Source organism: Cervus canadensis, chromosome 13, assembly GCF_019320065.1.
Source record: "Cervus canadensis isolate Bull #8, Minnesota chromosome 13, ASM1932006v1, whole genome shotgun sequence".
Taxonomy (NCBI): Eukaryota; Metazoa; Chordata; class Mammalia; order Artiodactyla; family Cervidae; genus Cervus; species Cervus canadensis.
In genome coordinates this window covers 69,710,577-69,725,822 of record NC_057398.1, presented here as the reverse complement: position 1 = coordinate 69,725,822, position 15,246 = coordinate 69,710,577, and positions in this window count along the sequence as shown.

Here is a 15,246-nt window from a genome sequence, read left to right as displayed (position 1 = left end):
CCAAATCTTAGAATGATTTCATGGAGCAGTTTTTTACCACCTCCTCAGTCTTCTCAGTCTGGGTGGGAAAGCATTCAATCCATCCTGTGAATGTATCTATCATGACTGATAGGTATTTATACCCTTGAGAAACTGGCATCTGGGTGAAGTCCATCTGCCAGTCCTCTCCTGAGTAGGTCCCACATCATTAGATGGGCTGGGCCAGGTTGGGTCTTCAAGCTCCTTGGGGGTTGTTTCATTGGCAAGTGGGGTAAGAGGAGACCGCTTGCATTGTAGTCACTTGGAGGCCTGTTCCTCTGAAGGACCTTTCTAGTAATCTTTGGAGGGTCTTCTCTCTTAAATGAGTGGTGGCGTGTAAGGAGTTAACCAACTTCCATTGGAGGTTCCCAGGCAGAAAAAGGAGTCCCTTCTTGAATCACCCCATATGGTCTTGTTGAAAGCCCTCACTCTTAGCTTTAAGAATCTCACCTTAAGTATATGAAGGAGTTTCTGGCAAATTAGTCTGTGGAACTAAGGTGGCAACCCCTATTAGGTCATTATTGTGTAACTCTGCTCTCTTAGCTGCATGATTGGCTGCTTGGTTCCCTCGTGTCACTTCTGTGCTCCCTTTTTGGTGTCCTTTACAGTGGGAGACTGAAACCTCAGTGGGCAGATGGACTGCCTCTAAGAGTCTAAGGATTTGATCACCATATTTGATTGGGGACGCTCAGGTGGTCAAGTGGCCTCTTTCTTTCCAAATATCGGCATGTGCATGTAGCACCAGAAAGGCATACTTGGAGTCAGTGCAAATGGCTATTCTTCTTCTTTTTCCCAGCTTTAAAGCTTGAGTCAAGGCTATGAGCTCAGCTAATTGGGCTAAAGTACATGGTGGCAAAGGTTTAGCCTCTGTGGTCTCAAAATTGGAGACTACTGCTTGTCCAGCTCTTTTTTCTCCATCCAAGGCAAAGCTGTTTCCATCCATGTACAAGATTTCTTCAGGATTGGTCAGAGGATCTTCTGACAATCCCTCTCAGGGTTTTGTCCAGTGGTCCAACGTTTCTAGGCAAGAGTGAAAGGGGAGAAAGCCCTCAGTGGTAGGCAGGATGGTGGCTGGGTTAAGAACCTCACAAGGGGATATAGTCAGGCCTGGATTTTCCATCAGCACCACTTTCTATCTGAGGATCCTTTGATCAGACAACCATAAATGGCTCCTCCCATTTAGGAGTTGTTTCACTTGGTGGCTGATAAAAATAGTTAGTTTGCCCCCAAGGGAAGAGTTTTAAAGCATCTTCTATCAGAACTGTAATAGCTGCAAGCTTTCAAAGGCAAGGAAAGATCTCTTCCCAATAAGGGGGTAGGGCACTCAGGGACCACCAAAAACTTGTGGGAAAATATTTGTCCATCCCACAAACAAAGAAGTACTTGGGTGAATCTTTTTGTAAGTGTTTTTCCTGTGGCACCCAAAATGGTACAGGTTTGTGAGAAGAAGGCTCCAGAGTAGGTCAGGACAGAGTAGGTAGCCCCTGTATCAACCAAGAAATTCTCAGACCTACCTGCCACATCCAGTTGCACCCTTGGCTCCAGTTCATGATGGTTATCTGTGACAGGCGGGCTGGCTGGAGCGGGCTGCTTCTGTCCTGTTGACCCATCATGAGAGAAGGTTTGGCACTTGACCTTGAGGCTCTTTGATCCCAAGGGCAGAGTGTTGCCCAGTATCACAACTGATGGCATTTGTAGCAAGCCGTTTTAGGAGACTTGTCATGGTTTGGACACTCTTTGGCCCATTGCCCTACCTGTCTACAGATTAGGCATTTACCTCATGCCTTGTTCTTTAAGGACTCAGCATTTGCCATAGGGCTTCCCTGGATTGTGGCCAGCATCTGGGCATGCCTTGTCTCGTTCCTTCTTTCCCTTTCCTGAGCCTTGGCCTCCCTCTCCTGTTCTCTGTTATGAAAGGTATTGGTGGCTGTTAGGACCATCTCATCTAAAGAGACAGTAGGGTCCTGCTGTAATTATCCCAATGTCTAATGCATATTGGGACAGGAATTTGTCCTTTAAAATCATCTGTCCCTCGTAGGAGTCTAAAATAGAAATTAAAGGGAAAACCCCATTTACCACTGCATGAAAAAGAATAAAATACCTAGGAATAGACTTACCTAAAGAGGCAAAACACCTGTACTCTGAAAACTATAGGACACTGATGAAAGAAACTGAAGACACACAAACACAGTGAAAGATATACTGCATTCTTGGATTAGAAGAATCACTATTATTAAAATGACTATACTATCTAAGGCAAACTACAGGAAATGAATGCAATTCCTATCAAAGTAATCAATGGCATTTTTCACAGAACTAGAACAAAAAAATCACTGCAGACGGTGACTGTAGCCACAGAATTAAGACACTTTCTCCTTGGAAGAAAAGCTATGACCTACCTAGACAGCATATTAAAAAGCAGAGACATTACTTTGCTGACAAAGGTCTGTATAGTCAGGGCTGCGGTTTTTCCAGTAGTCATGTATGGATGTGAGAGTCAGACTCTATGGAAAGCTGAACACAGGATAATTGATGCTTTTAAACTGTGGTATTGGAGAAGACTCTTGAGAGTCCCTTGGATTGCAAGATCAAACCATTCAATCCTAAAGGAAATCAGTCCTGAATATTCATTGGAAGCAATGATGCTGAAGTTGAAACTCCAATACTTTGACCCCCTGATGGGAAGAACTGACTCACTGAAAAAGACCGGGATGCTAGGAAAGATTGAGGGCAGGAGGAGAAGGGGATGACAGAAGATAAGATGATTGGATGGCATCACCGACTTGATGGACATGAGTTTGAACAGGTTCTAGGTGTGGGTGATGGACAGGGAAGCATGGCGTGCTGCAGTCCATGGGGTTCCAACGAGTCAGACATGACTGAGTGACTGAACTGAACTGAGGAATAATAGAAGAGGCATACTGAGAATGCTACTAATAATATGAATATAATAAGAGGCTATAATGAAAATTTATGTTAGTTAATTCAATAAACTTAGACAAAATCAATCAATTCAAAATTACTACTCAAAAATTAGCAAAAAAGTATAAAATGTTCCTTAATCTGTATCTTGTAAAAGACAAAATTATTAAAATATTTTCAGAAACACAAGTCTATATCTAGATTATTTCGTGGATGAAACCCATGTAACATATAAGTTAAAAAACTAACTATCTTACAGAAATTCTTTGAAGAGGAGTAGAAAGCATGCACAGATGGGGAAAAGGAAAAAGAAACCAAACACTTTGACACATTTCCTTCTTACTCTCTGAAGTCTCTAACACGGTAAGACATTTTACTTAGTAAGAATGCAAAAGAACTCATTCAGTAATGGCTCTAGGTAAAAATTCCACCAAGTGAAGGGCTTACTCATAATTGATCCCTCTTACTGCCATTATGCAGTGTGGTGGCTACAAATAAATATTAAGTGATCAATTGGAATTAACACTCATCCTAAAAAAAACAAAAAACACTCATCCTACTCTAGGACTTCATTGATATACTTTGTAGCAAAAGCAGTTATGGGTAATACAAGTAAATGTTTAGGAAATAAATAACAAAGGAAATAAAAGAAACAGTAAACAAATGGGACCTAATTAACTTAAAAGCTTTTTCATAACAATGGGAAGGCGTGATTGAGGTTTTTTTATACCTTTCCCATCTCACAGAGATTTTATTTATCTTGACTGATCTGGATGTCCCATATTAAGGGCTGTACTTATGTTTGTAAATCGAAGGAGACATCAATGAACTTAATATGTATTAAATATGATGTATTCCTGAGGATATCCTCAGTTTAGTTCATTTCAGTTCAGTTCAGTCTTTCAGTCATGTCTGACTCTTTGCAACCCCATGAATTGCAGCACGCCAGGCCTCCCTGTCCATCACCAACTCCTGGAGTTTATCCAAGCTCATGTCCATTGAGTCAGTGATGCCATCCAGCCATCTCATTCTCTGTCATCCCCTTCTCCTCCTGCCCTCAATCTTTCCCAGCATCAGGGTCTTTTCCAATGAGTCAGCTGTTTGCATGAGGTGGCCAAAGTATTGGAGTTTCACCTTCAGCATCAGTCCTTGCAATGAACACCCAGGACTGATCTCCTTTAGGATGGACTGGTTGGATCTCCTTGCGGTCCAAAGGACTCTCAAGAGTCTTCTCCAACACCTAGGCTAGGTCAAAACCTCACCCCATATACTCAGATTTGTATTTACAGTGAATGTATTCCCGTTACGTAAAGGCAGGGGGAATCCTGTAATTCTTTACCCATCAAATCTTTCAGTATTTTCCAGGGATGGATCAAAGAGAGGTGGTACATGTAATATTAATTATACTCCTTGCTTTGTGGGTACGTCACATAGTCAAAACTAAGCATCATATATGGAGAGGGAAATGGCAACCCACTCCAGTACTCTTGCCTGGAGAATTCTGTGAACAGAGGAGCCTGGTGGGCTACCTTCTATGGTGTCACACAGAGTTGGACACGACTGAAGTGACTTAGCAGCAGCAAGCACCATATTAGAGGAGGGAAAATAGGAGTTAAGAAGGAACCTCAGTGGAAACCAAGAGAAATCATGGCAAATGGTAATGAAGCGTGTGTATCTGTTAGTCACTCAGTTGTGTCCGACTTTTTGCGACCCCATGGACTGTAGCTCGCCAGGCCCTTCTGTCCTTGGAATTCTCCAGGCAGGAACACTGGAGTGGGTAGCCATTCCCTTCTCCAGGGGGATCTTCCAGACTCAGGGATTGAACCCGGATCTCCCATTTGTTGATTCTTTACCATCTGAGTCACTAGAGAATGCATGCTTAATTTCTAGCAAGGAGGCAATCATGAGAGTACTTAAAAGCAAATCTCAGTGTACTGCATTTGTTAACACACATTACATTTGCTCAGACCTGTTATTAACTTTTACTGACGCTAATAAAACCACTACTGATTCTATCCCAAAATTGGGAAACTGAACAATGCTCATTTATGATCACTGACTAAAGCTATCTAGAGAGATAATATAGAGAGAGGCTTGATCTGCCAACCCTGATGACTTAATTGACTAGTAGCTAATTTGTGTGATAACTTGGTTCATGATTTTTGGTCTACTACTTTTTTTTTTTTTTTAATTAACATGATGGAAATATGATGTTTGAATTGTAAAATTCTTTCAAGTAAAGTGGAAATGTTACTCAAATGGTCTTAGAAAATGCAATGTTAACTCCCATTTACGAATGATGCTCCTTTAGGGGACACCTTGGTCAGTCACCCAATTGTGTCTGACTCTTTCCAACCCCGTGGAATGCAGCATGCTAGGGCTCCTTGTCCTGCACCGTCTGCCAAAATTTTCCCAAATTCATGTCCATTGCATAGGTGATGTCATCCAACCATCTCATCCTCTGCTGCCTTCTTCTCCTTCTGTTTTTGATCTTTCCCAGCATCAGGGACTTTTCCAGTGAGTTGTCTGTTCGCATCAGATGACGAAAATACTGGAGCTTCAGCATCAGTCTTTGCAATGAGTATTCAGGGTTGATTTCCCTTAAGATTGACTGGATTCACTGGAGGAGGGAATGCGAAACCACCCCAGTATACTTTCTGTGAGAACTTCATGAAATATATAATAGGGGGCACTTAGGGGAAATCTTTTGACACCCAGATTGTGGAATATGACAAAGCGTTTCAAGGAACTTACCATAAATTTTGATCAGTAGTGTATATATAAATTTACCAGTGTCAGAATTGCTACATTATGTATGTAATGCATGACAGGAAGAATAATTATACTGAATGTGAATGATAAAAGAAATATTTTTTCCAGGAAACTTTGTACAAAGAAGCCATTTCAGAAGGATAATGAAAGATCTGTGAATGGATCAGAGCCAGAAAAGCCAGGTCTCTGATGAAATATCACAGGCATTAACAAAGATAGGAGAGAAGATTTGAGCCATTTCCCAAGGAAGGTGATTGAATACTATAATTACTGGGAAAACTTGTCTCCTTAAGGGTTCAATGACTCAGTGAGGTGTGTTAGAGATCTGTACCAGGGAGATGCACTTATGAGGACAATATTATAAGTTTAAGCTGAGGCAGAATGACATCAGACCATGTGGTCTTTATTTCTGTTCTCCATGTACCCAGGTCATATATTTCAGGAGTGAAGTCACTTCCTTTGTGGTTCAAATAGTCAGGATTAAAGTATTAAAAGTCAACACCATGTCATTGTAACTGGGGAGAAAATGGGTAGTATTATCTTACCTGAAGACCTGATTAATAGGAACATGTGCCATGATATATGATAATGTTTATGTCCAAACACCAAGTGAAATCTAGAAGGTTTTTTAAAAAATGGCCCCTAGTAACCACCCAGGTATTCCTATTATGGGTACACAGGTTAAACATGTGAAAAGTACTGTAATTTTAACTATGTGCCATATGTCAAATATTATGTTGAAATCTGTACTGTATTAACTTTAGTATTACATTACAATAAACTTCTCGTCCTCATCAGAATGAGAAAATATTGAGTGATTTATCTCAAGCTATTGATTAGTGTCATGCATATCAATATAGATTGGTCTGAAGGAGGCTTAAGAAATATCAGACATTCCTTCATTAATATATAAAAAAATGTTCAAATAACATAATGTCAGAGAAAGGGAGAAATCAAGTTGATAAAAATATCAAAATGTATGTGAAGGGATATAGTTATTACTAAAATTATTTATGTAAATATAATTTCCACTTTCCATTATGTAGGTCAAATTCCGTTAGTCACTGGAGAGTTTACAGACTTGTTTGTATAAAATCTTGGGGGGATATTTTCATAAAATTCACATTAAGAAAAATTATGAAAATGAACATGTAAATAGTTGGCAAGACAATATTGATCAAGGCCAGAGGGTAGACAATGTAGTAAAGCTAAAAATGGGCTATGATTTAGACCAGACTTCTGTGTAAATAGAGCTTCCCAGGTGGCTCAGATGGTAAAGCGTCTGCCTGAAATTTGGGAGACCCGGGTTTGATCCCTGGGTTGGGAAGATCTCCTAGAGAAGGAAATGGCAACCCATTCCAGTATGCTGCCTGGATAATCCCATGGAGAAAGGAGCCTGATAGGCTACATTCCATGGGGTCGCAAAGAATCGGACACGACTGAGCGACTTCACTTTCACTTTCTGTGTAAATAAGCTGATGGCATTTATCAATGAGAACATACTTGAGAGTGCTTTTAAATAAATGCATTTTGGTAAAACATGACTTGTCTGTCTGACTCTTATTGTAAATAAATCCAGAATTTAAGGATTTATAGAACGTTATCAGCTGAAGAATAAAAATTAGTGAAGTGCATTGGGTATAAATGCTTAAAAAAAAAAAAGAAAAGAAAAACCTTTAACAGAAATTTTATGGGCGTATGGTTAGGTGTCCATGTTTTCATCGTCCCTGGAGTAGGAAATGGCAATCCATTCCAGTATTCTTCCCTGGAATATTCCAAGGACAGAGGAGCCCCGAGGGCTACAGTCCATGGAGTCACAAAGAGTTGAACACAGCACTCATGTACACATTGCGGGGAGAAGGAATAGTTAGAAATTGCTTCTGATGGTTTTGGTCTCTCCAGGAAGAAGTTGGTGCTTCTATTGTGTTGGAATCCTCTGAATAGTTCCCAAATTTGGTGTTGGAGAAAATCTATGATTTATGTGGGTCTGCTTTGACAATTCCGTTAGTTTATGGTAATGTAGTAATGTTGCTTTAATGCTAAAAACAAACAAACAAAAAAAAACAAAACAAAAAACAATGTAAATTACCACATTAATAGAATAATAGAAAAGAAATATATAATCAACTCAGTAGACACAGAAAAAATATTGACAAAATACATATTTATGATAAAAATACATCTCAGAAATTTTGAAACAGAGAAGCACTTTCTCAATTCAACGAATATATTTTAAAAGTCTATAAATAAGATCATACTTGTGTGTGAGATATTGGATATTTCCCCCTAAGGTCAGGATGTTTAATCTCACCACCTCTTTTCAATATTACACGTGGGTGTGTGTATATGTGCTCAGTTGCTCAGTCATTTCTGACTCTTTGGACTATAGAATGCTAGGCTCCTCTGTCCATGGTATTTCCCAGGCAAGAATACTGGAGTGGGTTGCCATTTCCTTCTCCAGGGGATCTTCCCAATTTAGGGATCGAACCCAGGCCTCCTGTGCCTCCTGCACTGGCAGACAGATTCTTTACTGCTGTGCTATTTGGGAAGCCCTTATACCATTACAGTAGACACAAACATTACTGAACTTAGCATGAAAAAATAGCCCATGAGGGTTAGAAAGGATAGTTATAAGCAGAAAACCTAAAATGATCTGCAATAAAATGACTATGACTAAATAATTAAATTTACCAGTGTCATAAGAATGAGGTCAATATACATAAATAACTGTATTTCTACATACTAGCACCAAATAAGTGGAAAACAAAAAAGAAAATAACACCACTTAAAATAACATAAAACATTTAAAGTAAATTTAATAAATATTATCTATGACATCTATTCTGACAATTATAAAATATTTTAAGGGAAATGAAACAGTGTTAAATATATCATTATTCATGGCATTAAAGTCTCTCAGTTTTTTAAGCATGTCCATCATTACCTAATGTACAGATTCAATCATAATTATAACCAAATTTATAAACAGTTACAGTTGAATCATAAAATTATGTGGAAGTGCAAAGAATTTAGAAGAGCCAGTAAAATCTTGGATTTCAAGGCTCGCTTTAAAACTGCAGTGAATATTATAGGATTGGTATAAATAATGGCAATCACATTAACACAAAGAAAAACAAATTAGATCAATGGAACATAATAATCATATACAGATCTGAAAATATATTATCTTGATGTTCAACAAAAGCCCCAAAGAAATAAAATGGGAAAAGATCAACTTTTCAATTAAGTGGTACCTGAAATATTAAAATACTTGTTGAAAAAAAAAAACAAACCCAGAATCCTTATCTCACACAACACAAAAGAACTAATTCAAGAAGGATCACACCAAATGTAAGATAATAATGACATAAAGGATACTACAAGACCCATGAGGAAATATTTTCATCACCTGGAGATAAAGCATTTCTTACATAGAACAGGCAAAAATAACAACTAAGACAAAATCACAAAACCACACTAAACCAAAACAAACACCCTGATAAATTGGGCTCATTGAACAAAGTCACTAGGATTCGAAAATATTGACTCAGATAGGAATAAAGTATTTATTAAGTATATCTGACAAATTACTTGTATCTAAACTATATAAAACAGTATAAAGTAAGCCCCAATAGTGAGATAAAAAGATATAAACCAATTTCAAAAAAGAACAGTCTTAAACTTTAAGACTTGAGCTAACACTTCACAAAAAGTATATAAAAATGCCATAAATGGGCATGGAAACATCACTAAACCCCAGAGAGATGGAGTTTTATGCTATAATGAGATATCACATACAAACGATGATAGTTGAAATCTTTAAAATCTCACAATATTGTTTGTGATACCGTGGAACAATTATAACTTGAATATGTTTTATACAAGTCGTTAAAAAAATCTGAGTTTCTTTTAGACTAAATATACGCCTAACCCATGACCAAATTATTCCAACTCTAGGTGTTTAACAAAAACAAAAAAAAAATGCCCATGGAAAAGAAATGAAAACATATGATCACAAAAATATGTTCACAAGAAAGTTTTTAGCTGCTTTATTTATAATATACATAATCTGGAAATGCTCCATAAGTCCATTAACATAAGACTGTGTAATCAAACTGAGATAGATTCACAAAATACAAGTCTAGACAAAAACTACAAAGCAAACATAACAAATATTAATAGCAATTGATTCATGAAGCAATGTGGATGCTTCTAAAATATAAAGTAGTGTATACTGAATATTAATTTTATGCCATTTCAAAGAAGGCAAAATAATCCATGGTGGAAAAATAAAGTTTAACTATGTAGTCTGAGAGGAACATGGTTTATCTGGAAAGAGACAGGCAGGAAATTTCTAAGGTGATGCTATGTTATATATCCTGATAGGAATTTGGGTTAACAGATGTATACATCTGTCAAAATACATTAAGTTTTATATGTAAGTTTGCTGAATTTCACTCTATATAAACTTTACCTAAGAAAACTATAAATAACATAAACATTAAGTTCCTTTCAGTGATATGTCTGCTGATATGTTTAGGGATAAAGTTTACTGATTTTATCAGTCTATGTTGAAATGCATCTAAGTAGGAGATGAATTGATGAATGTAGGGATAAAGAACTGAATAGATGCATAGGTATGTGAACTAAATACAGTAAATTTTTTTGGTACAATCTAGAAAATAGATATGGGTATTCACTTGGAAATTTTAGAAATTTTGTGATGTTTTAAAATTTTTCATAATAGAATACAGAAAAGGGAAAAGAGCAGTAAGAATTATCAATAAAAATTAATACCACATCAATCGATTTAAGGAAAATACTGGAATATATATTGTTAATATTATAATTATGATATATCAGACATTGAAGTTATTGCATTAAATATAGAAGTGCATAGCCCTTTATATATAATATATGTATTTGAACATTACAAGGCAACCTAATAGTTATTTGAACTAGTAAAATAATATCTGTACATAAAATAATTAGTGATAAAACATAAAATATTTTCACAAAGATCAGTGGGACAGATTAGAAAGTCCAGCAATACACCCCTGTGGAGCTCTAAGCTAACAACTCTGAGGCCATTGCAAACAGATGCAAACAGATCAGAACAGTTAAGTAAGTGGCTGTCAGACAGTAGGTGCTAGATTTCTCACTGATGCAGTGGAGGGTTATAGATAAGGGGAAGAGACTAAAATTATCAACATCATGGTGCATTACAGTTGAGGACATCAGTGTGAATTCATGTCAGCCTAATTCAGACACAGATGAAAACACAAAGCTATTCAGAGATATGTGTACAGACATGGGCTACTATATGCATAGATTCCTTTTTCTGTCCTCTGAGTATATCTAGAAGCAACAACACCTCAGTAGCAATGAGTACCCAGATCTTGGTTTTTTAATCCATTTTCTAATGAAAGAAATCAGAACTCCCTAGAGAAATAGCTAATTCTAGTGCCTTGAAATATAGAAGATGACCCAAGAACATCTTGTAGTGCCAGGAACTAAGAAAGTGCTTACAGTACAAAATAGAAAACAATGAGAAAGAACCCACAATGATGGGAGTATATCAAAGGCATGCACAAGGGGTGTCTGAAAGAGCTCCCAATATGTAAAGCTGGACTACTTTGAGAAACAAAATAATATAGTATTGGATTATATTGCAAAGTATAAATACATATGATGCATACATAAGGAATCAAATAGATGTAGTGAAGAGAAAAATGTCCCCTGAAGAAAAATGATAAATAATTTATGTAGGTACTCTGTTCTGAAGAAAGGAGTGCATCACTCTCAACTAAGTAAGGGCAGCATAGTGACTTCCTTCCAAAGAAGATAATGTGGACAAGGAAAAAGAAAATCTTTCCAGTGGAGAAATCTGCCAAATGCTGCTTCATCCAGGTGATAATATGGATCCATAATACGATAAGATGAACATGGCACATTACCTGTTTTCTTCCAAAACACATAATCCCAGTGTAATCAAGAGGGAAAACATCAAATACCAGCTGACAGGTATTCTTCACACTCTTTGACAGAAGCTCTTCAAAACTGTTAGAGACATCCACAGCAAGGTAAGTCAAAGAAACTGTCACCCCCCACCCGGTACCTGAGCATACTTAACAACTTAATTTTATGCGGAATTCTGGATGAGATTTTAGTAAAGAAAAAAGGACCTGGAAGAGAAAAATATTTTCTTTGGGTAAAAAAAAGGAAGAAAATCTCAATGAGGTATAAATTATAGTTAATAAAAATATACCAATGTTGTTTCATTAAAAGTATACCATGCAAAATTTCAAAATTGGGAGATACTGGGAAATTCTCATTAAGAGAATGAGAAATTTTTGTACTAATTTTGTATTGTTTCTGGATATCTAAAACTGCTCTAAAATAAAATGTTTATTTTAAAATAAGGTAATCAAATGACATATTCCTCAAAGGATGCCAAATCTAAATGCTTATACGAGTTTACTCAATTTCCAAAGAACGCATAATTCTAGTAATATTTCTAACCCATGCATAGTAAAAGAAGCTCCCATCTGAATTTTTCCAACTATCATAATTATGAAGCTTTAACTAGACTTGCAAAGCTTTTAAAAAGTATAACATGGGGCTTATGAATTGTGAAAATGGAACAGTATTAAATGTACTATATTAGTTTCCATCACTCTTGTAACATATTGCTACATTTTTAGCAGATTAAAACAATACAAATGTATTATCTAATAGTCGGAGAGGTCAGAATTCTGCAATTAATTTCACAGGGTAAGGTGCAAGCACAGCTGTGTTCTCTCTGCAGGCTCTATAGAAGAATCAATTTCTTCATTTCGCCAGCTTCTAGAAGCTGTTTGTAGTCCTTGCCTCATGGCCACATCATCCTAACCTCTGCTTCAGTCATCGTGTCTCCTCTGAATCTGACCTCCTGCCTTCATGTAATAAAGATTTGTGTTTATAGTGCCTGCACTGCTCCCATATCCACTGCTCATTCGTGTCCGATTCTTTGCGACCCCATGGACTGTAGTCTATAAGTCTCCTCTGTCCATGGAATTTTCCAGGCAAGAGTACTGGAGTGGGTTGCCATTTCCTTCTCCAGGGATCCCGACCCAGGGATCAAACCCGGGTCTCCCGCATTGTAGACAGACGCTTTACCATCTGAGCCACCAGGGAAGCCCCCGCATACCCACAATCTAGGATAATCATCCCATCTCTAGATCCTTAACTCAATCACCTCTGCAAAGTCCCTTTTTGCCATGTAAGGTAACACACTTAGTTTCATCGATTATGATGCAGACATGTTTAAGTAACCTTATTCTAAGCTACATATGAAAATACTGGTATGGAAATATCTACAACAAATACCCTGAAGAAATTGTTTTCTGACTAGATTAGCTTCCTCTGTTATATTACTTCAAATGATCATAGGCAAGTTTATGTTTATGTACTTAAGTTTATGTACTTTTTTAGATTCCTGTGGCATGTACCATCAATATGCCCTTGATATCTATCTTTTAAACCATATTTTAGCTTAAGTATATATAGTCCATGACATAAATTATTCTATCCTTGTATTCTAGAGTCTGGCACATATAGAGCATTCATCAAAGACTGCTCTGCATAAAGATGATATTTTCTTTTCTTTTATTGATTAGAATTCATGTTTTATAAGAACATGGTTATTTTCATGTATAATGTATAATCTGGAATGCTATAATGACAAATTTTCCTCTGAGAGGGGATATTAGATTGTCTGATTTGAAATCTCACTTCTACTCTTTATAGACATATGGTTTTGTGTAAATTACACAACTCTCCATATTTCATTTTCCTTTTCTCTAAAACGGCAGTGTTCATAGGATTTATCCCGGAAATTTTGTGAAAATCAGTGTAAACTATATGGAAAATACTTAGAACAGAGCCTAGTTATAATAGACACTTTATTCTTTTACTATTAACACCACTAGTGTTACAACACTGGGGCAGTCAAGGATCAGTATTTCTTTATTTACATGGTTCTGATATTTTACAAAATAATATATTTTATATCATTTGTGCCATGTAAGAACAAAAATCTTATGGACATTTATACTGATTTATTTCAGATATTTACAGAAGTTTAAGGGGGATTCTATGTTTCATCAGAATTTAGGCTTTAACCTTGTGGGAAATTCAAATGATTTGTGAACATTATAATGTTCTGGGTTTCAAAGAGACTGAGACTATAATGAAAGGTCCAAGCCTAAAAATGTTCTTTCTTTAATGTTAACCTCATCTAGACTTAAATAATTATTATTTATTTAGATTCATTTAGGTATTAAATTCAGAATGCAAATGATCTATTTTTTAAAAATCTATTAATTTAAAGCATTTATAATTGAGAAAGCAGCATATGCACAAATATTATAAACTGTTATACAACTTTGCTGAAGCTTGCTCTTGTACAGTTAAATTCAGAATTTTTAAAGGCATTTGCTTCATGAAATTATCAAAGTTTTATATCCACTATATTATTAAACTTTGAAATCTACTTCCTACATTTAGAACCTGAAATAAGTTTTATTGTATCTGCTATTAAAATATATATTCAAAAAGACACCAATGCCAACTACAAAATCAAAAGAGACTAATTCAAAACATTCAGTGTACCTTTTGAATATATTTTCCAAAGGTTTCTATTTTTATTCAGTTTTACAGAGGATGGTTTCCTTAGCAACATTCCACTACATAGTTCTTTAACAGAATATTACTAAAAAAAATTGGTTAGGTGCTGTGTGACTGAAGACGTGAGATTTTTACTACTTGTTGAAGTTACCCAATTTGCTAAAATTATCATTGAGGTACTTAAAATTTAACACCTTTGGGCAATTAAACTTAGTGTAATGTAGCTGAAAAAAACATATCTCCTAAAATTGTCACCGCTAAGAAGAATTCAGAGAACTTGCTAAAATTATGAGTGAAATTTGCTGTCAGAGTTCACAGCGAAAAGAATTGTAAAGGCAATGAACCTGGTGCTAGAACAGGGTTGAATTATAATGAGAAATATGGTCCCTCTTAAAAGGTAAGTTCTTATGAATATAACTTGACTGTGCAATAATATATCTGTTGTCTGATAACCAGTGTTAATAGAATTAGAGATATAAATTTCTAAATAGATCAATTCATATATATTAATATCTATTTATTTTGAAGTTTGTATAATTCTGTGTATTTTCCTAAGTGTATAAATGTCTTTAGTGTAAACTCCCAACATCATCTCTTTGACATTTCTTTCCTTACAATAAATTTACCTGCAGAAAAACATTTTTTTGGACCCCTAAGAAAATCTTTTAAAATGAATTCCCTTCAAGTCTTTAACTTACTGAGCCAATCACTTACTTAAAGTACTTCAAAAAATATTTTTATATGTATATATATATTTAAAGACTTGAGTTTTTTCCATTATTTGGGAACTCAGAATCACCATGATGGAGATCATTAATATCAGAAATGAGGTATGTATTTCATAATAGGAATTATTGTTATTATTTA